This window comes from Plecotus auritus, assembly GCF_963455305.1.
Source record: "Plecotus auritus genome assembly, chromosome: 3".
Lineage (NCBI taxonomy): Eukaryota > Metazoa > Chordata > Mammalia > Chiroptera > Vespertilionidae > Plecotus > Plecotus auritus.
The window spans coordinates 134,361,927-134,387,793 of NC_137772.1; positions in this window are offsets into that span (position 1 = coordinate 134,361,927).

Sequence of the window (25,867 nt, forward strand, 5' to 3'; positions counted from 1 at the left end):
GCACGCCACCCTAAAAGTGCTGCAGCATCCTATAACACTGATAATGACAGAGGACGATACATAAATATGCGAACACAATGTGTGAAGAATATACTAAAGTCAGAGATAAGACTGGCCCCTGTTGTGGGTGGTGAGGCTGCCAGTGGCCCTGAGAGGTGAAGCCCTTCCCATTTGTGAGTGAGAGAGGGACCTCCCGGTCCTGAAAGGAGGGCGTGTGGGGGCAGAGGGGGCGGGGAGGGCTTTGATAGCTTCTCTGCAGTGGAGAAAGAAAAGGTCCCTCTGATGCCTCCAGGGGTGTCCCTCATGGAAGATGGGGTGCAGGGTGCCAGCATGACCATCAGCAAAAGCAAGAGACGAAGTACGGCAGCCAAATGCCCCGTCCAGCCGTGGGAGAACTCCCATCACCTCGTGCAGTCATTGCCATGTTTTGGAAAAGCAGTAGTCCTCTTCTATTCCAGCAAAACCTTGCACGAGAATTGGGGGAGGAAAAGATGGAACCTTCTCTGGCTCAAATGGGGGCAGGGACGTGGTCATTTCCCGGAGCCTCTCCTTCCCGCACAGAGATGGCTGCACCCCTCTGCTCTGGGTCCCAAGGGTCTGAAAAGAAAACCCGTGGCCCCGCCTAGGTGGATGGCGGACAGCAGGGAGGAGGGGCCGGAGGGAGGGGCAGGCTGCCTTGCATTGCTATTTGCACAAAGCTACTGTGAGACCCAACAGGAAAATTATACAGGGTGGGGTAGAATTAGGTTTACAGCTGCTCATATAGAAAATAATCCAATAACTAGTAAATAATAATATAAGAATTAGCCCTGTGTTTTGCATACTCACAACTGTAGCCCTACTTTTGCCCCTCCCTGCATTCCTTTTCTTGCTGGGGAAGCAATACTGATTGTTTTCCACCCCAATGAAAGGAACAATGGTACAGCAAGAGGCTGAAGGACCAGTCAGTGCTTGGGCTCTGGAGCCAGACTGCCTGGGTTTGAAGCATGGCCCTGCAACTTAGGAACTGTGTGATGTTGGAAGCATTACTGAACCTCTCTGTGCCTCGGTTTCCTCATCTGTAAAAGGGGGTGTTGATAGTACCCACCTCGTGGGGTTGTGCGGATTCCGTCTGTTAGAGGGTCCGTGGTGTTTAGAGCAGTGTTCAGCACGTGGTGCTGACTCAGCAAGGCCAGCTGTTGTCATGTTATAGTATGTACGTGTACCATTCGGGCAGTGCCGGGGTTTGCCCACGGGATTTCCAGCCTCGCCCTCAGGTAGGCATCCCGCCTCACCGCACAGGCCCAGAAGTGGCTTGGCTCTCCGCTGAGAGCAGCCAGGACTCTGTGAACATGGTGGGTAACTGAGGAAGACGTTAGGTTTTTATGCCTTTTCTTGTTTTGCTTGAGGCAGAAGGAACCGGTAGTGGCATCCCGTCGCCATCTCATTTTAGAGTTGCAGGACGCTGAGAGACAAGCTTTGACCTCATCCCTAAGATCCAAAACCCAAGGGGCATTTAACAAGAGGGAGCATCGCGGGTGATAAGCAGACTCCTCCCTCACAGCAGATATGAGAGCGAACACAAGGCTGTGGTGTGTCTTGCCTAAAATTCATTCTGTTCATCCCACCTGCTTCCCACGCTGGCCTCTCGAGGTCTCAGGACCTCTCAGGGGATTGGCCAAGGTTCTCCCATAACAAGTTAAGCCTCTCGGCGGGTCAGGGGCTGTGCTGTGCAGCAGGCACAGGTGACAGAGCCAGCAGGGTGACTGCCACAACCTCTGCACCCCTTACTTACACCTTCCTGATGTCACCCAGGGCTCCAGCAGCCTGAGAAAGGCCCCCACGTGGGGTCATTTCCCACAGGCCTTTACAATGCACTCTGGACGACCAAGTGCACAGGCTAACTAACCTCTGAGGTTCAGACATGCCTGTGGAGGGGAGGAGGGCGAGTGGGAGGCTCTGAGGAGGAGGGGGCTTGCATTAAACAAGAAAGGTGGAGGGTGGTGAAGGGAGTGTGGCCGCACCAGGAGGGTGGGCACACCAGACTGACGGCAGCAAACGTTTTGACTTGATTTCTAGGAAATGGCATGTGATGGATGTGGGTGGACACGGGGCTTCTTTTCTAGCCGGGACCCATCCAGGAAACTTCCCTGGATAGACAAAGGGCAGGGGCCTCTGAGGGTCTGTGGCAGCTCCTGCAAGCGTAGGCGTGTGACCAGGTGTGTGTGGCCAGCGTGTCACTAAGCCACTTCCTCATGGCGGGATACGCTCACTCTTTCTAGTTCCTCAAGCCTCCCAAATGCCCTTGGCTATGAGCACAGAGAACCCAGGGCTCGCATAGGCATGGATTTTCACAGGCCTTCACAAGCCCACCATGCACTGTCTTGTCAGAGCAGAGACTGGGGCACTGTATTCTACAGAGCCGGTTCTGGAAGCTTCCCTGGGATCTCTGCGGAGTGAGCCTTGGGGCAGGGCTGCCGGGCGTTTCAATCAGCAATCTGGCTTATAAACCTGGTTCTCTCCCTGTTTCACTAATGAGAGAAAGGGTATGCCTGAGGTCATTTGGACAAACAGCCAGTTTCATTGCTTCTCGTTGGGCACAGGTGGATGGAGGTGGGTGGAATTCCACCTCCCAAGTGCTCCATTGGTAAGCAGAGGGCTAGGGAGTGAGAGGACCCAGCAGGCTCAAAGGATATGCTCATCCTTAGCCATGTGGGGAGGGGCACAGAGGGAGGAAGACTTGAACCTGAGAGGAGAGCAGTGGCCTGCCCTGGTGGAGGCATGAGGTGTGGTGTCCCCAGGCATGCCTTTGCTGAGGATGACGAGTGGGGGGCACAGGTCAGAGGATTCTAAGGGGCAGGGGGCAGTCTGCCTCCCCGTGGGCACTGACCATCCCTGACTTTCTACCCATACTCTCTGGAGCCGCCACCGTTATCCTTTGCCCCCTGTGTTTTCTCCACCCACCAGGGCTGCCTCTGTGCCCTCCCTCCCGGGGGCTGTGAGGATGGCAGGGTGCCCGCAGCCATGAATGGCAGCCCCAGCTCCGGGTTCCCAGTGTGTAAATGTGAGCGTGTGTAAGTGCGTGTGCAGGGCTGGGGCTGGGGGTCATCCAGGGATCAGAGCACAGGAGTAGAAAGCTTCGAGAGGGCGGGGCCGCCTGGAGTCACCCAACACCCTGGAGCCCAGAGGACCTGGCACTGGGATGCACCACCAGCCGCAACACACCAAGCAGCCAGAGCAGGAGGAGCAGGGGGTAAGTTACGCTCTGGGGGATGGGTGTGGCGGGGCTCAGTGAGAGGCGGGGAAGCCAGGGCCCCAGAGAGCCAGGGAGAGGGAACCAGGAGCTCTGTGCTCTCTGCACCCCCCTCCCTGCTGCACAATATCCACGGCCCTGGGCCCTGCATGGGGCGGGGGAGAGGGGAAGGGGGACAATGCACAATATCCACATCCTGGGCCCTGCAATTGGGGGCCCTGCAGAGGCTGGAGAGCCCACGTGGAGCAGCAGCAGGAGTGAGGACGGAGCAGAGTCATGGCCAGTGGAGTCTCCCCAAAGGTGCCCAGCAGGCGGTCATCCAATGTCCAAAGGCAGGGGCAGTGGGAGGCCCGAAGCTGGTGGTCATGGGCGGGGGGACTGGAGACCCTCCTCTGGCCACGTTGGGAGAAGGGAGAGAGTAGGCGGTTTTGGATGAGACAGGAGCCCTGCTTTTACTTATGGTGCCCACAGGGCCAGTATCCAACCTGGCAAAGCTCTGCAGCGAGCACTCCTGGGCCTTAGAGAATGCAGGAGCTGCTGTGGTCTGACTGATGGAGCTCTTGCTTGCTTATGTGGCCTCGTGGCAGTCATTCCAGGGAACAGAGCTGGAGCTGCCGGGGCGGGCTGGGGGCAGGGGCATGGTGACCAGCCCCACTGACTGCTCTCGCCCTTTGCTCTTCTAGACCCGAGGACCGATTCCTGGTTCCTGGTACACTCGTCCCTCCCTGCCACCTCCTCCTCGTTTTCCGTCTTCTCCTGATGGTGGCAGGCCCTCACACCACGTCCCAGTGGGAGCCTCTGAGGCCAGCACGATCCCTCGCCGCCTACGACCGCGGCCTGGTGGTTCTCTCAGGGGACATATTCTATGAGGCAAGGCTGGTGGGCACCCTGCAGAGTTCTAGGGTCTCTTTCTTTTTGGGGTGCCCAAGAAATAAATAAAACTATGACCCTGCTCTGCAGAAAGCCTTGACGGGGACACATGCAGGAGCCCCGCTGTCTCCCAGTAGAGAATCCCTGTTACTAACTCCCACTTCCTTTTCTTTAAATGGAGAAGTGCAGGCCAGTGACCAGCAAGATCAGAATTCATCAGCCCCCTAACACCTAAAAGAAACGCCCCACCTCCTGTTTCTTCCTGGGCTCTGTTAACCTCTGACCCGTAGCCAGTGTTCCTCCCACACGCCTCGCTCTCAGCAAACTGTCCTTGAGCACGGGGCAGCGCTTTGGGCCGGGCTGTGCTAGGACGCGCAGCTGGACAAGGCGCACCTGCTCTCCGGGGGCTCGGGTCTAGGAGGGGAGGCAGGTGAGGAAACGGGCAATTACAAGGCCATGTGGGCAGGGCGATGAAGTGTGCTCCAGGGACACGCAGGAGGGCAGCGCGCCAGGCTGCGGGCCCAGGATTGCAGTGCTGGTGCCGGGAAAAGCTTTTCAGAGACAGTGCTCATCTCACGGACGTTTTGGAGTATTTTTATTTTTATTTTTTTTAATGGCGAGGCACTGCTCTCAGCTTGTTATGAGCATCTACTCCCCTAATTCTCACAGCAGCACTGTCAGGAGGCGCCGAGGGGTTAAGCAACTTAGCAGCTGGCCAGGTGCTCTGGGCTCACACTCTTGCCTGCATTCCTCCTGCCTCCGTGCTAGCAGGGAGGACGCGAGAGGTCCGGCCTGACCATGCACGTCTTTCCTCTTCTCTCCCTCATGGGCTGGACTGCCTTCCTTCCTATAACTCATCCTCAGTCCACCCTCCTCACTGCTGACAGAACCATCCTCCCAAAAGCGATCGGCCTCTGCCTGTGGACCCCCTGGCAGCTTCCTGGCCGGCAGGGGCTAAGGTGAGCGCCTCTGATGGGCCTGTGAGGCCTTCAGCAGTCCTTCTGGGCTCAGCTGTCTTTGCCAGCCTTGCCTCCCTCCACTCCCCCAGCAGCCCTGCTCACCTACCTCACAGCCGAGCTGCTGGGGCCCTGGGCCTTGGCAAATGACTATTTTCTGCCACACCTGCTCTTCTCCCCTGGTGCTCTGACGAATTCATGCAGACTCAGGCCATTGTCGCCTCTCATGAAACTTCCCTGACTCTCAAGTCCAGGTTATTTCTTTCCTTCTTGGGTTTGTTTTCGCCTCTACTCTCCGAGGTGGACTGGGTGTGCTCCACCAACTGGTGAGCACTGACTATATCTCCCAGCTCCATCTCCCAATTTCAGTAACTTCCCCTCAGTAGCTTGAAATCAGCCACAGAGGGAGGATTTACACCATTGGAATTAGCAAACAATACAAATCAGCCCCTCTCCCACCCTGAAAGCCTGTTCAGCAACAACCAGCATTCCCCCTGTCTTATGATTTGCATATTTGTCTGCCTGCCCTCCAAACTACAAGCGCTTCGAAGGCAGGGCCATGTCTTACTTATATTTTTAAAGATAAGCCCAGTATATGTGTGGTACCATGTGGTAGGTACTTTTGAGACATGCCGTTAGAGTACTTGTCACTTAATTCTGGTAACAAATTGCTCTGAAAATCTGCCGGTGCCTAGGTCAGCTTGCTCAGAAGTCCTTTGTAGCTCCCTTTGCCTACAGGACTGGAATGTAGAGTCCCTTGAGGTAAGGACTTTTGTCTGTTTTGCTTTATTGAGATGGCTTGTGCTCAGAATAGCATCTAGCATGAGCGCTTAGTAACCCTTTGACACATCGTTGTCAAATGAATAAATAAGTGATAAAATTCAGGCTCCTTAAGATAGCCTTCAAGACCCCTTGTTACCGATTCTTCTCTCTCTTCTTCTGTGGCTGCCCCTCCCCTAGGAGGAGGCCTGATTACAGGCCCACTGTTCTCTCGCTGGCCCCTGATGAGTTGTGGGGGGGAAAAGGGGGAGGTCCAGACACTATGCACTCTTCTCCCGGCAGGAGGCTTCCGCCCCCTCCTTCGTTTGCCCAGGCCTCCTTATTCTCCAGTTCCATACCAACTTCTGGAACTCCTGTTTCCTACTGCTCTTCTAGCCCCAACCTTAAAGGGGAGGTATGTTTCCCACACCCTCAGTGAGGCTGTGAGCTCCCTGGGGGCAGGGCTGATGTGTGTACAGCTCTGTGTCCCCTCCAGTACTTGAACACCCAGCTTAGAGTCTTGCACACAGAAGGTACTTAGTGTGGGTTTGCAGCCCAGATTTGCCCACATTAAAAGAAAGTTGGAGCCCAGCAAGATGGATGAAATCCCAGCCTCTGATCTAGCTGCTCCATGGAGTTGATCTGATGAGCAGTCACTCACCAAGTATCAGTGAGGCGGAGGAGGGATGGTGGTGTCCAGAACAGGAGTGGGGGAGGTACTAGCCCACCAGCCCTGACCAGTCAGGTCTCACTGCACCGGGAGCAGGCTTTATGACCTGGTCTTTTCCTTTCCTCTTCCTCCCAGTTTGTGGCCACCTTGCTCTGGGCTAACTAAAACTGCTTCTGCCAGCCGGTGGACTGCACTTGGCCTGAGAGTATGACTGCAAGTGGGAGTGAACCATCTGGGTCAGCGCAGGCCCAGAAGACCTCAGCTTGAATCTCAGCTCCACCACTTACAGCTGTATGACCATGAGTCGCCTCTTTACATGTTATGGCCTCAATGTTTTTATCTATGAAGTGGAAATAATAATACCTACTTTGTAAAAGGAAATAATTGAAGGAAGATTGAATTAGATAATGTATGAGAGTGTTTAGTTCTGGGCCTGGCACACACTGAGTACTGGCTAAGCGGTAGATATTTCATTATTTTTAGCTGTTCTCTGTTTGAAATGGAAGTAGAACAAGAGATTTCCTGGAAGAAAAAAAAGAAGAAAAAGAAAAAAAATCTAGCTGAGGCTTGAAAAGTTACCAGGTAGTGATTTGGAGGTTGAATCAGGGATGCTGAGCAATGAGCCTAAAGTCTGGTCCACGGACCAGCAGCATCAGCATCACTTGGGGCTTGTTGAAATACAGAATCTCATGTCCCAGCCCCAGCACTCTGATTAAGAATGTGCTTTTCAACAAACAAAATCCCAGGTGATCCTTGTACTCCTTAGATGACATGTCTGTGGCCCGGGACACATTTGGAGAGGCCTTATGTTATCACTCCCAGTCCCATTTCCCTCTTTCCTGTGCTAACAGGTGTCTTCCTGCGGACAGGTGGGCACTGTGGGAGCAGGGAGCACAGAGGAACAGTGATGATTGGGGCTGAAGCCAGGAGGAAGCTGTGCCCCCAGCTGGACAGAGGTCTGGCTGCACTTCCCACTTCTAACCAGCAGATGGCAAGCGTGTGCTGGTAGTGTTTCTTCTCAAAGGCCTTTGAATTGCTTGACGTGGTAAGTGCCTGGTCCCTTAGGCGCTTGTGCTGAGTTATCTCTGTCGCTGGGTCTGGGGTGGTGTACTTGGAGCATCCTGAGTGGACGCTGGAGGAAAGTGTTGGATGGTCTCAGGGTTTTCTCAGGTGGCTGTCCTGAGGCTGATGCCAGAGCAAACTGTGGTCCCACTACTCCCTGGCAGAGGAAGGGCACTCACCTATGTGCCATCGCACCACGACAGGCTCCCACTGGTCTCACTCTTCATTCATGCACCTGCAGAAGTAGGCATTTGCCCCCATTAGCAACTGGGCCCCAGATTAAATGAAAATAAAAAATTTTAAAAAATTGGTATTATGTGGCAAGGATCATCAAATAGCAAAAGCCATCCTTAAGTGTTAAAGAGAAGAAACCCTACTTGTGAGTCCAGAAGGCTCACAGGATTGAGCGGTGTGGGGTGAGGCCATGAGTAGTGAGGAAAGGAAGAGGGCTCTTATCAATCTCTCACCAAAATGGAGTCTGAGCAGAGAAACTGGGAATTTGTCTTATGGCTGTCTGGGTATTCAACACCTAGTCCCCTAGTCACCTTGTTCCCCAGTCTCCCTAGTGTCTGGGATGTGGGATAGGATATTAGAAAGATCCCAGTCTCTCAAGACAGACTGTGTTCAAATCCCAGCTTGGACAACTATTGTATAACTTTGGGCAAGTTACTTAATTACTCTCTGCCTCAATTTTCTCATTTCTAAAATGGAGGTAAGTAGAAATCATATAATCATAGTAACATTATAAGTGTTTATATGATTTTTATGCACACAAAGTACCTTGCACATAGTAGGTGCTGTGCAGGTGTTTGGCCGGTGTTTCTTCCCTTGAGTCTTAGTCTCCCTTTCAATAAAATAGGCAGAACCCTTGGTAGTTGAGGCCCCCGAGGAGAGTCACGAGAGAAAAGGCTCCCACAGTTGACACCATCTTTTCTTCCTCTCCAGGTCTTCCTTCTTTTCTGAAAGAAGCCAGAACAGATCACCATCCTGCATGTCTACCACCACTGCGCCATGCTAATCAACTGGGGGCTGGAGTCAAATACGTGCTAGGTGGTCAAGATACGTGATGCAGCTGAGGCAGCCCTGCACAGGCCCTTGTGAGGCAGCCTCTCTGCTGGGCTGAGTGTGGGAGGTGTGCATCCTCCAAGGTTCCCCTTTCCTGTGGCCATGAGCCCAGGCCTCTGCTCTCCTTTTATCCCTGTTGCTCCCCAAGCCTCCTGGCTACTCCTTCCTGGTGCCGAGGAGGAGGCTGTGGGAGGAGTGCAGAGGGGTTACACACACTCTCATGTAGCATCCTGTTAGCCCCCCTAGTGTCATGACCACAGACTGCTCATGCCAGACCTCAGGATAGGCCTACCCAAGGATTTTCTCTGCAGGACATGCAGAGGTGCTCTCTGCAGGGTGGAGGACTGAAACATGAAAGAGAAAGCACAGCTATGCTCAGCTCCACTTACTCCCCTTGATCTCCTCACCCAACTCTGTGGCCTCCTCTTGTCAGGAAGCTGACTTCATTGGTCCATGCCTGCATGTGCCTGTACTATGGACTGGCCGGTTGGGCCCAGCATGCAGCTCTACCTGTGGTGGAAGTGACGTCTTACCCTCCTACAGCTGCGGAGAAGACCCCTTTGGCTCCAGGGCCTTTGGCTGAGCCCTGGTTCTACTCTTGGCTGCACCAGTAACTTGGTGTCAGACCATGAACAAGCCCTTCTCATCACAGGGTCTTAGTCTCCCAATTTGCAAGGGACTCAGTAAACATCTCATCAGATTCTAGAATCAACCCTAACTCCCTGACAGAATGTGGAACCTGGAGCAAATGCTTTCCATGCTTGAGACCTTAGTCTCATCATCCATAAAATGAGGGGCTGGGCTAAATGGCCTTAGAGCACTTCTATCCTGTGAGCCTGTGATCACTGATCCACCGTCCAGGTACCTGGGTGCCTTGTGGTTTGGGGACAATCATAGCCAGATGGTAGTGACATCCGAGGTGTCCATCAGGGGCCTGGGATGGATTGAGACATCATCAATGTCAACATAATATGGCTGGATTAGGGCAATGGGGCCAGAACCAGGAGAGGGGGCAGGAGGATCTTGGCTTAGGGGAAAATGGGAGCAAGCTTCATCAAGCTTACTTTCTGAAGAGGAAAACTGAACTGTATGAGGCCTGCCCCCTGCTGGTAGACAGAGGAGTGGCGACTGATTCTCACTTCTCTCCCATCTCTGTCCTTATGCTTTCTCTTCTCCAAGGTCAGTTTGTGGGCCATTGCTGCCCACTCCTCCTACCTCTTCACTGAGTGCTCCTTCCCGGATGTGTTCAGCATGGCCGTGCTCCTATTCCTCCTCAGCCTCACCACCCACTTCCTCAACATCTACCACCAGACATACCTGAGGAGAAGCTGACTTAAAGGGCAGGATCCGAGGATTTAAACGAGCAGAGCCGTCCCCACAGAGACCACGTGGCTCACCCCACCTGCGCTGAGCAGGTACCTGAGCCTGCACTGCATCCTTGGATGGCAGGAGGAGAATGGCCCCCTTCCAGAGTTCAGGAGGACAAAAGTGGAGCCAGCTCCTGAACTCACTTCTGCAGCAGCACCCCTCACATGGATCCGTGACTGTGTGCATCTCCGTCCACTACCTGATGAGAGCCTCTCCCGAGCAGGACTGTCTTATTCCCCGTGCCCCACACTTGGCACAGCGCCGCCATCAATGTGCGTTTGGAGTCTTGTATTCCACAGTCATGACATATGATGAAGGTTGGGGTGAGGGCCTAGGAGAAGTCCAGGCTGGCTGGATATGTAACCTCGCCATGGGAAACAATGACAGAGTATCCACGAGTGAGCGTGGGTCTGTGTGACTCCTAGTGTGGCTGTGGAAATGGTCCCCCCATCTGTTCATGCATTTATATGGTTGCACAAGTCTGTGAATGTGAGCGGGGTGGCGGAGAGGGCTGTGTGTATAGGTCTACAGACTTGTTTTCCAGTCTGCATGCACGTTTTCATTTGAGTCTCTTCTGTAAGTCTCTGAGAGTGCCACAGTGCAAATAAAAGCCACTAGGATAACACTGCTCCTGTCCCAGACAGGAGACACTGATGCACAGAGGGATCTCTGCAAACATGGTCCTGGGGGGTCTCCAACAGGGTGTGAGAACGGAGAAACAGGGTAGGACAAATGCAGCCATCCACTTCGCAGACAGGGAAACTGAGGACCAGCAAAAGGGACTGTATGACCAGATCGCGTCCCTAGGCAGAAGCAAACATCTGCAGAGCCATTAGAGCCAGGACTGGATGGTCTCTGCAAAGCAGCTGCCTGGGGCTGTCTCCATGCCTCCAGTGTTCTTATTCGTCTTTACTATATACTTAAAAATCTTGGGGGGAAATTCTCAATGAGCTGAAGGTGCACCTCCTTTCCACAACTGTCCTGCACCGTGTTGTACGACCTCCGCCTGGTTTGGGAGTGCTGTGCAGGTATTGTTTCCTATGAGTATAGAAAGACTGTGTGAGTGTTAGGAACACAAAGTTATTCATACTTGTCAAAACATAGCCAAATTCCTAATAATATTGTGGAAGTTCACGTCTATGCACTTTTTAAGATAATGAGAAGCAAGAGTGATGGTTAGATTTTTAAGTATATAGCAGGCCCTATAGACAGAAGTCTATATAGTATATATATATAGGCCCTATAGACAGAAGTGAGGGAGGCCCAGTGCACAAAATTCATGCACTGGGGGTTGTCCCTTAGCCCAGCCTGCACCCTCTCCAATCTGGGACCCCTTGGAGGATGTCGACTGCTGGTTTAAACCGGCAGTTGGACATCCCTCTCACAATCCAGGACTGCTGGCTCCTAACCACTCGCTGGCTCCTAACCACTCGCCTGCCTGGCTGCCTGATTGCCCCTAACCACTCTGCCTGCCAGCCTGATAGCCCCCTAACTGCTCTCCTGCCAGCCTGATTGACACTTAACTGCTCCCCTGCTGGCCTGATCGCCCCCAACTGCCCTCCCCTGCCAACCATCTTGTGACAATGTGGGGCAGCGGCCATCTTGTGACGACATGGGGGCGGCCATCTTATGACAACATGGGAGTGGCCATCTTGGGGTGTGAGGGTGTGAGGGTGAATTTGCATATTACCTCTTTATTATATAGGATAATCTCTCCCCGTCACTGTTTCCTCCCCTCTGTAAGTTCTTATTTTGCGATGCCTCAACAGTCAAGATCATTACAGAACAGTTGAAGTTTATGAAGTGCTATTTGGGGACTATTTATCCATCAGGTGTCCTAGTTAATTAACTCTGGCAGGTGGGCTGCATCCTGTGGGCAATCCTCTGAGAAGTTATGCAGAATGTGAACACATCCCGCGCACTTCTGCGTACTCAGCCGCTGCCTTCGGAGGGTGGGGGCATATTTTAAGGCAGACTTTTTTTTAAACACGTAGGAGTGAAGTTTGTTCCTTTGCTGAGCAGCCAGGATAAAGGAAAAGGGAGTCATTCCAGAGTTCAGAGCTCATATTGGTCCAGTTCTTTGTGGCTGTCTCTGTCTGATTCAGCACTGGGAGCGCCTGGGGGAAGGCAGTGTGGGAGGGGACTTGGGGGGAAATTCTCAATGAGCTGAAGGTGCACCTCCTTTCCACAACTGCCCTGCACGGTGTTGTACGACCTCCGCCTGGTCTGGGAGTGCTGTGCAGGTATTGTTTCCTATGAGTATAGAAAGACTGTGTGAGTGTTAGGAACACAAAGCTATTCATACTTGTCAAAACATAGCCAAATTCCTAATAATATTGTGGAAGTTCGCGTCTATGCACTTTTTAAGATAATGAGAAGCAAGAGTGATGGTTAGATTTTTAAGTATATAGCAGGGATGAACTGCTGCCCAGAGAGGGTCCATTTGCCAAGACAGGGAGGCCCAGAGGACCCGTCGGGAAGGCCCTATAGACAGAAGTGAGGGACCAGCTCCCTCACCCCCATCTCCCATGAGGGTCCAAGAGCCTTAACGAGCCAATTAATTAGGAGTCATTTATTGCGCGGCCCACAGGGAGGTGTCTCTTCCAAATCTCTGAGCACCACATACAGGAAGTTTCCCGTATTTATACTTTTCGAGCCTCTTTGTTTGCAGATATTACAAAGGGCTCTGTGTGAGTTATTGTTACAGACAGTTGTAACCTTGAGTACATAATGAGTTAGTACTTGTCCTAAGAATATGGGAATTATTATCAGTATTAGTCTATATTAGTCTGTTACATTGGATGGCTAGCTTGCAAGGTCAGACAGTTAAGTTTATCTTTTTTTATTATTTGAACTAAAAACAAAGTCATTTTATAGAATAAGAGACTGTCTTAAAGTGACAGAGTTTACAGGACTAGGGACTATATAACAATAGCAGAGAGTTTCAAACAGTAGTTTTTTTTATACAAGATGGAGGTTACTATGCTTCACTGGAGGTCTGGGTTCCTGGCTATTGCCTCTTAAATCAGAGTATATCTATTAAAAGATAAAAGGCATCCAAAACGGAACAGCTCTGTGGTCCTCCTGCAGCTCCGAATTCAGTGAAGACCCCTCCCTGACCCATACACACTCCTCTGTCCACTCAGCTGACCACGCCCCCCGGCTGCAGGAGCAGGCGCCTGAGCCAGGAATCAGAAGAAAAGGCCAGGTCCCTTCCCTCTCCCTTCCTCTCTCTCTTGCAGACCTCTGTGTAAATGGAGGAACTCCTCCAAAAAAGACAGCCTCTGCCTTCTGACCTTTGTCCCTGGGCAGTCTCAGGGCAAGACGCCCTGTTGCAAAGGAAGACTTTAATTCAGGTTTTTGACATTCAAACCCTCCCAGTCACTATCTAGATCTAAAGGATATGTGAGCTCCAGGAAGAGGCAGAAGCCTCCGCAGGGATGAGTGGCAGAGGAGGGAAGCGAATAACAAGACAAGACGGGACTGCAAGGGTCTGCATTTCAGTGCACGAGGGGACACTAAATGAGGAAAGATTGGTTTAAAACAGCCCGCACAGAGCATTAGGAAGGTGGAGCCCATGCTGGTCCGCACTCACGGGGAGGCAGCCCTGAATTCTCAGAAGAGGCAGAGCCCGCCTGTGCCCTCCTGCTGCTGGGGGGATGTGGGCAGTTCTCCACGTCTTCTAGTGTCTTTTTCATGTATTAGTGCTTCCAGCTCTAAGAAATACACTCTGGTAACATATTGTCATTACAAACTCTTCTTAAAACACAATTTAGCAATGCACTATTACATATCAGAGAATCCTAATTCTGCTGAGTTACATAGAAAATATAAACACAAAAATGTGAAGAATAATCATCTCTAGATGGTGAGATTGTGGATGCTTTTCAAATCTTTCTATTTTCTTATTTTCTGCAATGCCTGTTCTTTTTTAGTCATAAAAATGTATTATTATAATGTGATGAATTCAGGATATCTTGGCTGTTCTTTCTTCTGAGAATTATTAAAGCCTGTATTTGATCTGTTCATCAAGTGGTCGTTACTGATACAGTTGGCACATTTCACCCCCCTGTTGACCCCTCAGTCATTCAACACACAGACATTGAGGGCTCACTGCCTTTAGGCACTGAGCTCACTGTTAGGGATCCGACACAAACCAGGCTTGTCTTGCACTCTAATGGCCATGTAAATGCTTAAGAAGCCAAACTGCAGCCACTTCCACTAGTTCAGGGAACGTTGGGAAGACAGCCAGTCTTGTCCCAGTGCAACAGTGAAAGAGGATTTTGATCAAACACTTACCCACAGTGGCAGATGTGAAAATGGGGCTGCCCCACAGCTGCCCGAATCCAGTCTTCCTGTGACTCCATTCCTTGCTTTGAAGTGTGAGCTCCCCACACATCAGAAGAGTGGTATCTAAGTGTAAGTTTAAGTCTAAAACCCCTTCTTAGAAACCAATAAAATGGTGTACAGCTAGAAGAACTAACTTTTGCCCAAACCATGGACCCATTCTGGGCTCCTAGGAAAGGTTCCTTGGAGGGAACATCTAAGGGGGAGATTTGATAACAGTCTTCACTTCTACAACAGTCCATTGATAGTTATGAATGGTGGTGATCATTGAACTACATCTCTGTCAAGTGTCACGTATCTAAAAACTTTTACTTGATTAGTGAAGGAAATGCCTTCCAGAGATAAAAAGGGCCTTTCCCTGCCCTGGCCAGTGTGGCTCAGTTGTCTGGGCATCAACCCATGCACCAAAAGGTTTGATTCCCCTTCAGGGCACGTGCCCAGGTTTGGGCTCAACCTGGGTAGGGGGCGTGCAGGAGGCAGCCAATGACTGTTTTGCTCTCACATCAGTGTTTTTCTCTCTTTCTCCCTTCCTCTCTAAAAAAAAATAATAAAAATATTAAAATTTTAAAAAGAGAGTGAGAGACTTTCCCTGAATCAATATACTGTCAGAGTTAGCATTGGGACCTCAGCCTCTTGATGCTCTGCCGGGGACTCTGTGTCCTTTAGGACTAGGTCATGAAAGGAATTCATTTCCAAAAGTAGGGCAGTTTTGGTATCCCAGATCCTGGGTCCTAGCTTGTAGCTCATCCTACTGGAAAACATGGGTGTGAAGCTTCTACATGCACTGTCTCCCACCAGCCCGTGTCATCTTCCTTCTCCCCTTCTCTCACATATAGAGATCTGTGGTACTTAGATTCGCCTTTAGCTCACTGGTTACAAATATCAAGGAAGGATCCATATGAAACAGAGAAAAAATGTTAAAAACATCCTACTTTTTAGAAGAAAGAAAAATGGTACCTGTCAGTCTTCAGATTCTCCAGGAGCAAAAAAGGGAAAGCCAGGTGTGACTATAGGAGCTCCAGCATCAGATCGAGAGACAACAGCCCTACAGAGACTGTCTAACCAGCCCCCACACTGTGGGATCCAGTCCCTGTGTCCAATTCCTCATCACATACACATCCTAGCACCTCTGCCTCGGGTAGCAGTGGCTCTTAGCCCCAGTGGAGACACACACTTTCTACCAGTTTTCTCTCTCTCTCTCTCTCTCTCTCTCTCTCTCTCTCTCTCTCTCTCTCTCTCTCACACACACACACACACACACACACACAATCACGGTTGCACTTTAATTAAACACCTAAATGTGTGTGAGCAGTACCTCAGTATACACTTTTTTATACATTTATTTATAACAAAAATTAGGTTTTTAACATTTGAGTTTGTAAACCTTGTGGCTTATGAAAATGTGCGTTCACTGTAAGGGGCTCGTCTAGCATTTCAAGAAACTGCTATGGCCGCTTCTTTCACCAGTCAGGCGGGCCAGGCTGAGCTGTTTCCGGGAACACCCTCTCATGTGCGTTTCAGGTCCGAGTGAGGAGAAGAGACGTTTTTGCATGAGATTTGAGGGGCAGCTGCATTATTTTTTACTCTCAGAAGGTTGGGGCATGTGCTTTTGTAGCTCACACATTATTATTCATCTGCCGAGTCCTCGGCGTGGGCAGCAGGTGGGCCTACAAGGGGCCCACCTTCCCCAGCCTTCACTTCTCCGATTCCTGGGCCAGGTGTGTGTTTAGCACCAGGACGGAGGGCACCAGCTTCTCCTGCAGGACCAGCTGGAGGCGCTGAGAACTGATATGGGTGCCGGTCTGTCTGCAGGGTTGCAGCTGATTCTCGCCCACTGTACCTCCATCTTCCCTTCCTAGCTACCTGGGGGCTCAAGCCAGCATCAGACAGGATGACAGCAGCCTTGCGGTTTCACAGCTCCCACAGCTGCGTAGGAGTCCTGTAGATGAGACACTGAATGGACAAATGGACCTGCGGCTTCCCCACACCAGGAGCCTCCCATCGGGACACCCCGAAGCCCTCCCTTTTTCTACTGTCAGGTTTTCCAACCTCCATGTGCTTTTGAGTCTCCCAAAATACAAGTGACAGTGGTTGCCTCCTATGAATAAATAGCCTTTGTCTGCTCCCATCTGGCTGGGCTTTATTATTTCCACACGGAGGAGCCCTGCACTAGCACGAAGCAGCAACCTATGGTGCTGTGGCCAGTCCACACTGGGAGGAGCTGAGACATCTCCTGAAGTTTCCCATGGCTTTACACCAGCCCAGGAATTTCAGAAAAACAATGAATAATTTTTAACATAAATATGACTCATGCACTATTTGGGGTGCATTCACACTAAAAAAATATTGTTTATCTGAAATTCAAATACAGGGGTGGGCAAAAGTATGTTGCAGTTGTGAGTACATGAAACACAGAGTTTATTTTTGTATTATTATTTATTAACTAGAGCCCTAGTGCACGAAAATTTGGGCACTGGGAGGGGGCGAGGTCCATTAGCCTGGCCTGCCCCCTCTCATAGTCCAGGAGCCCTCAGGGGATGTCCTACTGATGGCTTACTGATGTCCTACTGTTTGTCCTCCGGGAGGTGACTGGGCCGATCAGGGGAAGGCGCTGCCCCCATCACTCCGCTGCTGCCCCTGCTGACCACCAGGGCTGCTGGCCCTCCTCAGCCCTCGCAGCCGCTGCAGCTTTGTCCAGAAGGACGTCCAGAAGATGTCCAGTCTATCCGGTCTAATTAGTATATTACCCTTTTATTAGTATAGATTATTGCATTATTTTCCATACAAATAACTGTAAACCTAGTTTTGCCCACCCCTCTATAATTGGGTGTCCCATATTTTTATTTGCTAAATCTGGTAATCCTATAAGTAGAACAGCTAAAAGTTTCGAGGCCCCACCCCCACAAGTGGAAACAGAAAGTTAAGAAAGAAAAGGAGAGCCCTGATGGGGCCACAAGGGATTTCAGAGCTAGGAGAAGGGGAAAAACATCAGAGGTGATGTGGGTCACCTCCTAGGCATAGATGAGGATGCAGACGCATCTCCACGAATGCTCAGGGTGGAGGGCACATGCCCAAGAACAAGGAGAGAAAGGACTGTTTGTGTGCAGGACTATGAGAGCAAGACACAGCTAAGTCTGGAAGTGGATGCCTACTTCTCATGAATGCTGCAGCTACTTTTGTGTAAACACCCTACTCTCCCTCACCCCAAGCTTAACACCAACCCCAGGAAGAAGGAAAGAGGATGGGAGGAATTTCCTGAATACGACTGATATGAACCTAAAATGACCTTTTTAAAGGAACTTCCAGGGGAGCATGTCAACATTGCTAAATTTGATGGATTTAACCTTGGAGTAACTGAATTGATTTTTAGAATGGAGCAGTTATCAGAGAATTTTAGGAAATCAATATTTTGCACATATAAATCCATTGGGGCTTTCAAAAATTAATACTCACCACAAATATGAGCTTCTGGTCATGTTAAGCACCAGCTAGACATGACATCTTTTGAAAAATAAAATCTCCACATCCCATCTCCCCACCCCCATTCTTCACTCTGGCATTTTCCCTGGGAAGCCATTCTCTCCAGAGAGACATGCTGAATCTCACTTTATTTGGTCTCGATTATGGAAAAAGTAGTTTTATTTTTCATTTTCCAAATATTATTCTATTGATTGTACTTTTCAACCTTCATATTCACCTCCCACCCCTTTAAATATTGACAGCTTCCTAAACACTCCACACTTAGAATTGATGACTTAAAGGCTACTTCATTTTCCTGATTGTACCTATATTTCAAATTTATGGTGATAATGTTGTTGGTGATAGTGATGATGATGATGATGATGATGGCCATGATGGCATTAGAGCCACTGGCTGAGGAACTGTTGGATACTACTTTCCATATGTCACTGATCCATGTGATAACCCTCACCCTCATTTTATAAATGAGAGAAGTGAGGCTTAGAGAGGCTCAGTGACTTGATCAGGGTACACACAGAGTAAGTTTTAGAGTAGGATTTAAATCCAGAATTGTCTTATTCCAAAGCCTTTGATTTTCCCACAGTGCCTCACTGCCCAGCCACCACAGTTCCCTAATTGGCAGGAAATTCCTGATTCCTTTGGTTGGCTCTACCTATAGTCATCAAAAGATGAATGTGTTGGGTCCTCTTCCTGGCATTGACTGCACCTGATTGGGAATGCTGGGCATATTTAAAATTTCATTTATTGACCTGGACGGTTTGGTTCAGTGGTTAGAGCGTCAACCTATGGACCAAAGGATCCCGTATTCAATTCCAGTCAAGGGCATGTACCTTGGTTGCAGACTCCCCCCGGCCCAGGCCCTGGTCAGGGTGCATGCAGGAGGCAACCAATCGATGTGTTTCTCTCATATCAGTGTTTCTCTCTGTCTTTCTCTCTCTCTTCCACTTTCCCTAAAAATCAATGGAAAAATATCCTTGGTGAGGATTAACAAAAAAATTAAATTAAATTAACACTTATAGAATGCTTGCTGTGTGTCAGACACTGGTCTAAGCAGTTTACAAATAATAACTCATTAATCATTATAATTCCATGAGGTTAAGCACGATTATTATTATTATTACTCTCATCTTACAGACAAGGAAACTAAAGCACAGAGAAGTTAAGTGACTTACCCAAGATCACATAGCCAGTTAGTTTGCAGAGCCAGGTTTCACATCTATTATCATGCAGTGTGGTCCCCCTTTCACCCAGAGCTTTGCACATCTCATCCTAACTTATCTCCTAACTATTTTCTGTGGGTGCTGAGAGGAGATGGGGTCAAGGGCATGAAATTCCCCAAAGAAAGATCCTGGATAAGCCAGAACCTTTAAAAATATCCATCATAAGGTGAAATCAGCATGGCCCAGCTATAGTTCTTGGCAATTGCCAGTTCTGTTTTTTTTTTTTTTTAAAACAGGCCCTTCTTTATATACAGTGTTTGCTAAGTGCTAATGGCCTCCAAGAAGTCACCTTTTTTTGAAACTGAAAAACAAATCTCTAGTCTTAGTGGTCTTAACTTTCCTCTTCATAGCTTCCTTCTCATCCTCATTCCCGCTCATCTCAGCCAAACTGCATGGGTCTGCCTGGTGCAGGGGAAGGGAAGAGCCAACAGGAAGAGCTATCTCTTCTGAGTCAGCAATCAGGCTGCCCAAACCTGGGAAGCCACACACCAGGTATAAAATCTCTGCCTTTATATATAGTCACTTGAATTTGAACAAGGTGCCAGATATCCCACATTTTAGAGATTCTTGTGCACGACCTGGGACTCTTCAGGGTATCAGTCATTCACAACTTTTTCACTGGCTTTTCCCCAAGGGGCATTAACAAGGACTTGATGTCCCCAAGAACATAATGGGAGTCCTGTATAGTAAGTTAGGAAAAGAAACCCAGTGGAAAACTCCCTCTACTCTGCACTTGTTCAGAGGAGATGCCTTCCTAGTGGACAATGACCAGCAGTTGCTAAGGACTCTACCATTCACTTCTCAATTGACCTTTGATGATTTGTTTAACTGCATTAATTCTCAGTGTCCATGTCCAAAAACTAAGATTCATAATAGCTGCTACCTTTATGGCTGCTTTTGAGGACTAAATGCCATGGTGTGTGTAAAGGCATAGTTAGAGGTTGGGCACATAATAAGAACTCAAGAAATGTTAACTATTATGATTACACTAGTGGCCCGGTGCATGAAATTTGTGCACAGAGGGGAGGTTCCCTCAGCCCAGCCTGCACCCCTGTGGGATCAGGCCTAAACCAGCAGTTGGACATCCCTCTCACAATCTGGGATGGCTGGCTCCTAACTTCTCACCTGCCTGCCTGCCTGATTGCCCCTAACTGCCTCTGCCTGCCTGCCTGCCAGATTGCCCCTAACCCCTCTGCCTGCCTGCCTGATCGCCCCTAACTGCCCTCCCCTGCTGGCCTGATCTCGCCCCCAACTGCCCTCCCCTGTAGGCCTGATCTTGCCCCCAACTGCCCTCCTCTGCTGGCCAATTTGGTTCCGATTGGTTGGTTTCTATGCCAGTCAGCATCAAAAGCTCCACCTCCTAGGCAGCCATTGGCTCCTCACAGTTCACCCAGATTTGGTTCTGATTGGTCAGTTTCTATGCCAGTCAGCATCAAAAGCTCCACCTCCTAGGCAGCCATTGGCTCCTCACACTTCACCCAGATTTGGTTCTGATTGATCGGTTTCTATGCCAGTCAGTGTCTCTGGGCCTATCAACGGGGCCTGATCAGAAAGGTGGGGCTGATCAGCAGCCCCGGTGGAGGCCTGGAGAGAAATGGAGGCGCAGCTGCTGGCCTGGCCAGGAAAGAAAGAGAGAGTTAAGTGCTGATCAACAGCTGCCACACAGGCTATGGATCAGACCCTGCTTCTCTTTTCAGGCCTCTCTCTGGGCCTGATTTGCAGCCCCCTCAGCAGTCAGTGCTGGGTCACCACACCTGAAGCCGCAGCAGTCAGTGCTGGGTCGCCACAGCAACCTAGCACTGATTGCAGGACTGACTTCCGGTTGGTCGAGCCTCTGGTCATGATGGACCCAGGGTTTTTATATATTAGGATAACAGATGTCTGTTGAAATTAAGTTGATATTTTATTTGAACCCCTTAATACCCATAAACTCAATGTTGTATTTCCCATTTTACTTATTAAAAAATTAGAATGGTTAAATTACTCACCCAAGCCACATAGCTAATAGTCAAGAGGTGCAGCATGAGACTCAATGCCTTGGTTCTCTACCTTTGATTGTCATGCTCATTACATTGCCTAAAGACAATGTTTCAGTCATCTTTTTCCACTGCCTTAGCCAAAACACACACACACACACACACACACACACACACACACACACACACACACACACTGCAAATTTGCCTCATTCCTGAGCTCTAGAAAAGCAGCCCTCATGACTTGGTAGCTAGTTTTCAATACCCACCAGTCTAGTAGAATTCTACTAGGAGTTGAGAGTAGCAGGAGGCAGTTCACAAAGTCAGCTATGGGGGTGTTTGCTAGTCATTTCTTTCTTGGCAGAGACAAAGGCTCTGCAGCTTAGTTTAAAAATCCCATGGGCAGTGGCTGGGCACCAGCTGAAAGAGTGAAAGTCCTTATTATGATCCCCAAGAGCATATTTCTACTAGTGGCATCAGCCTGCTAAAAATAAGGAACTTATTTTTCAAGATTAATAAGAAGTAAGGAAGAGGCTGGGAGAGTGGGGGTTTTATCATTGGAGTGAGAAAGGGAAAAAGAAGACGACATTAAAATAGCAGCAAATGAATACTGTGTAATTTCAAACAGTTGATAATGTCACCCTGCAGGTTGGTAGTTCTGCTAAAATAATTGCCTTTCCCCAGATCACTGTCTTCACCAAAGAAAGAAATGATTTCCGTGTGTGAAAAATCACACTGCCTCTCGCTTCTGGAAAAATGGCAGTGATTGATAGAAACCAGGCTTTAGGTTCACAAATATTTCATCCATGCACGAGGACTTTCAGGAGGAGAGACAGCACTTAGAGAAGAAGAAAACGCAATAAACTCTTCTTCCACAAACAGACAGACTGAGATACTCATGAGATGACTCAGCCTTTAGAGTCAACCTTCATCTTCCAGTAAGTCCAGGTCTGAAAAAGTATGATACAATTGACTACTTGTGGGCTTTTCCCTGCTTCAGAGAGATTATCTGCTGGTGAAACCACTGAACCAGGACTCTGCAGATCTGGGCCCCATTTTCAGGTATTCTGATTCAGTAGGCCAAGGGAGAGGGTTGGGAATTTATCCTATACAAGAGGCCCAGTGCATGACATTTGGGTACTGGGGGGGGATTCCTCAGCCCTCCCTGTACCCTCTCGCAGTCTAGAACCCCTCAGGGGATGTCCGCGGGCCTAAGCTGGCAAGCGGACATCCCCTGAGGGGTCCTTAGCACTGCCACAGAGGTGGGAGAGGCTCCCACCAACACCGCCGCTCTCGTCGGCCGTGAGCCCAGCTTCTGGCTGAGCAGTGCTCCCCCTGTGGGAGCACACTGACCACTAGGGGGCAGCTCCTGCATTGAGCGTCTGGCTCCTGGTGGTCAGTGTGCGTCATAGCGACTGGTCATTCCGCCATTCGGTCAATTTGCATATTAGGGTTTTATTAATAAATTGACCGAATGGCAGAACAACCAGTGGAATGACCTGTCGCTATGATGCACACTGACCACCAGGGGGCAGATGCTCAATGCAGGAGCTGCCCCCAGTCCGCAGGCCCCGACTGGCGGTGGTGGAGGGCGGGGCCAGCGAGTGGGCAGTGCCAGGCCAGCCAAGGAGGGTGCCAATAAGGACCCGTCGATCGCCCCACTGGTTGCCCCACAGATCAGCCCTGATCACCAGCCAGGCTTAGGGACCCTACCCGTGCGTGAATTTCATGCACCGGGCCTCTAGTCTATATATATAAAAGCCAAGCGACCAGAATGATGGAATAACTAGAACAACTAGAATGACCAGTCACTATGACGTGCATGGCAGCGGCTAATCAGCCCAATCAGGGCCCCAATAGCCCCACCCCAACCGCCTGCAGCCCCTATCCATGGCCGGCCCCACCCCTGATCAGCCCCCCCGATCGTGGGCCAGCCAACCTCCTGCAGCCCCCTGCCCCAACAACCAGCTGGCCTGGCCCCTATCAGTCCCCCACACCCCAATCAGGGGTGGGGCTAGTTGGCCAACCTCCCACGTTCCCACTCCCCAACTGTCCTGGCCCCAATCGGCCCCCAATGAGGCAGTCAGACAGACCCCACCATGCACAAATTTGTGCATCAGGCCTCTAGTATTTCTAATAAGCTTCCACATGATCTTGACACTGCTGGTTCATGGACTGTACTTTGAGTAGCATGCCTCTGGAAGCCATCCCATCTCAGCTCCTACCTCCAGGTCCAATCACATTGACTCTGGCTGAGCCCTAACCCTGTTCCATGACTAAACAATATTTTTGTCAAATCAGAATAAGGATTTATTTCAATAGGAACATTGAGAAGAAATGAGTACAAAGGCTAATATCATTCTCCTGGAATTGTATCTCATTTCAATGCTAATTAAATCAAAGTGAGGGAAGAGAGGGTCGGCCTTGGAGGTCCCCAGAGTTTCCTTGGTGTTCTAATTGATGCTGTGCTTTTTTATGTACTCACTTATGCATGCATTTCTTTTTTGGCCTCATTCCACAGAGGACTTGTGGCTGCTTACAAGAATACCAACATTTCTAAAGAATAAAATGTAAGTAAAATTAAAGATTTACCATGTGATGGGTATAATTTTTTAATTGAAAATAGTTCTGTTATATTTTTCTGACTATAAAAGCAATAAATAAACATTGTAGAAAAGTTAGGAATAATAAACAAGAAAAAAAGCAAAAAAGAATATTTATGATATCACACCCAGAGAAAAACAGTGGAAATACCTTAAAGTATATCTTCTCATTCATTTTGTACCAAAATGTAATGATTTTAATATTTTATAAAAGTGTGATTATAACCTTCATGTTGTTTTTAACCTTCTTCTTTTACTCAACAATATATTGCGAACATCATACAAAGTTAATACATTCTCACCTACAGCGTCATTTTAAATAAACGAATAGAGTTATATTGTAGGAATATGTCATAATTTATTTAAACAAAATGACCTCATTCCAGGCAAGACTTTGAAATCTACTGCTATAATTTAACATAGTTGTTGGAGAATTCCATTTCAGATAAATATATTGACTTCCTCAGTCTCACGGGCCTCAGGCATGAATCAAGCCCAAGAGGAAAAGAAATTTTTATTGAAAAATAATCATGCCACTGAATGCATTTTACTATTCTCTTATAAGCACAAAAGAATGGCTGTTCTCATTATTCTCTATCTTCTATGTTTCTAACCGGGCTACTCTGACATTATTAATTATATCTCTTTTTCAACTTGGAAAATTCTTCAGTGAATGAATAGTGATTCATCTTCCTATGGCTTCCGTGAACCAAAGAAACATGCAGAATGTTAAGATGGTGCTGGGTTTTAGGAAGAAATGATCCTTGTAAGTAAATAAGCCAAGAACTTAGCAGAACATTAACTTACTCTTTGGGATGTGTCCAGAGAGTTCTTCCAAAATATTGAGTAAAGTATATGTATCAAGATTCATCCTCTGAGATTATTCATTGAGCTCTTTCCTTGTGTCTCATTTCATTTGGTGGAGCAGCTGCTAGCCTGCTGAGCAGGGCCACTATTGTTCCATGGGAGCCTTCTCTTCCAGTCACCACTTTTCTTTTATAAAGCAAAAGTCACTTCCAGGAGCCTTTCACTCTTTACCTTTATCTTTGATTTAGAATGTCTATTCCATTCATTCCACCTACTCCTGTTCATCTGATTCCAGGAGACCTGTCCAGTCTCTCTTCTCTGTCCTTCACAATAACAATATCTTATATGCTCTAGGAAACCATAACTCCACCGTTCTCAGCCATGCAGAATTTATGTGGCAACTCCATCATCACCTCCAACTAGAACCTGATTTCCCTCCTCCTGGACATAGTGACTGGTTCAGAGATCATCACAAGACCTAAGCTAGTCCAAGCAGAGGTTCCTTGTCAGGGATTTTGGGACACTTTTCTCCTCTATTTGAGGCTTATAGCTAAATGATACCTAACCTAATTGATGCCTTTTTTAAAGAAACTGTAGCTGACTTCCAGCTTTCTTTTCTTTTTATTTACAAACTGGAGGCCCAGTGCATGAAATTCACACACGGGTGGGGTCCCTAGGCCTGGCCAGCAATCAGGGCTGATTGGGGCCAGGCCAATCAGGGCCAGGCTAGAGAGAAGGCAAGGGTTACTGGGCCAGGTGTGGAAGGAACAGATGCCAGATGCCGACGCCACCATCATTGGCGCCCCGCCACTGCATGGTTCCCCACCTCTCCCCCTCCTTCTTCCCTTGCCACCACATTGCCACTGCAGGGGGCAGGCAACAGGCTGATCAGGGCCTGCTGGCTGTGGGGAGGGACAGGGCATGGGAAGTTGGCCGCCAGTCTGAGGAGGGAGCTGGCCCTTGGCCTCCCTGGGATCACATCTGCCACTATCCACGACTGGTTCCCCATCCCAGCCCAGGAGCCAACTGCGATTGGGTGATCAGGGCCTGCCAGCCAGGGGGAAGGGACTCACAGGAGATTGGCCAGCCAGGGGAGGTTGGCTGTGGGAGTGCACTGACCACAGGGGGCAGCTCCTGTGTTGAGCATCTTCCCCCTGGTGGTCAGTGCATGTCATAGCAACTGGTCATTCTGGTCGCTTTGGCTTTTATATATATAGGTTCTTCCTCCTCTGTAACCTACATGTTTCCTGCTCTTTAAGCCCACGCATCTGCCTCTCTTCAATGCCTTCATGTGCCTTTCCTCTATTCCAAGGTACCAAGAACCCAAACTCCTTTTCTTTTCAAAGCTGCCATCCCTCCCTCCATTCCCTAGAGGTTTCCTATGTCCAGGCCAGCACTTGGGACCTTTCTGACTTCAGGAGTTTGCTGCTGACCACTGTGAGGAAACATTCG